Consider the following 1,192-nt stretch of genomic DNA (forward strand, 5'->3'; position numbering starts at 1 on the left):
CTGTTTGTGCAGTCACTTTCTTGCTAGTCCCCAGCACTTTCCCTGAGGTCTTTCAGTTACCTGGAGTCTGGTAGAATTTGTATTAACAGGGCCCAAGGCTGCCCTAGGGGACTAGTACCAGCTGGAGAAAGTCATCCCCTGGGCCGGGCAGAGAAAAAAGCCTTAATTAAGGTCACATCCCAGCACAGAGCCCCGCTGGGGGAGCAGCAGCTGCTAAGCCTGGTCTCCCAGATCACAATGGAGGCTGCAGCGTCTGACCCAGGAAGCTGAACCCCAATATCCCGGGCAGAGAGGGACAGAGCGTTTGAGCAGCTTCCCTCCTTTAGCTCTCTGGGGAGAGCAGCTAATGAGAGCCCCTCCTCACAGGGAGAATTGCTGATCTCATTTGCCCCACTGTCCATCTGGAGTCACTCCTTGTCTTTCCATGCAGTGACTCTGGATTAACAATGGTCTCAATGAAACCACATTTCAGGAAGAAGGAGTCCAGAACGCTGTGGAAGAGACCATTGTGTGGCATTTCTAGCCCCCTTCCCACCTGCCTCACCCCCCAGATCTAGGACAAGGACTTGGGGGGGGGGGGAATATGCCCTGCGGGACCAGAAGTTCCTGCAGTTTTCAAGAGGGGAGAAATGAAAAATCTGTGATTTCACCTGACAGTGTTTGGTAAGTGGATAGAAAGTTACCAGGGTGAGTGGGCCTGGCTGGGGGCTGCCTGGCCGCGCTTGGAGCCAGGATTGTGGCACAAACTGATCCGGGAGCAGGATCAGGGTTAGCAGCAGCCCCCAGACACCCCCCAGAGCCCAGACCCCACAGCCGGGGCCCCAGACACCCCCACAGCCCCAGCCAGGCTCCTGCCAGATCTTCCCTGGCCCCCAGTCCCCAGAGTCCCTGGCCAGGGCCCCAGACACCCCCAGAGCCCCACCAGCCCCAGGGAGAGCTGGACACTGGGGAAGGGGAGAGAAAATGGGGCACAATCGGGGGGGGGGGACAGGGAACTTCTCAGGGGTTGGGGGAGGGGGGGTCACCCTGGGGGCTGCTCGTGGCTCTCTAGGGAGAAAGGGGGCAGGACGGGGGGGCGGGGGGTCCCCACGGGGGGGCAGCGGTAAATCCGAGGGGGTCTCAGCCCCCCCCCTTTCTCTCCCCGCTCCTCGGGGGGGGTCACCGGCTCCCCCCCCCCCGGCCATGTCCGGGC

Source organism: Mauremys mutica, unplaced genomic scaffold (assembly GCF_020497125.1).
Source record: "Mauremys mutica isolate MM-2020 ecotype Southern unplaced genomic scaffold, ASM2049712v1 Super-Scaffold_100104, whole genome shotgun sequence".
NCBI classification, from domain to species: domain Eukaryota; kingdom Metazoa; phylum Chordata; order Testudines; family Geoemydidae; genus Mauremys; species Mauremys mutica.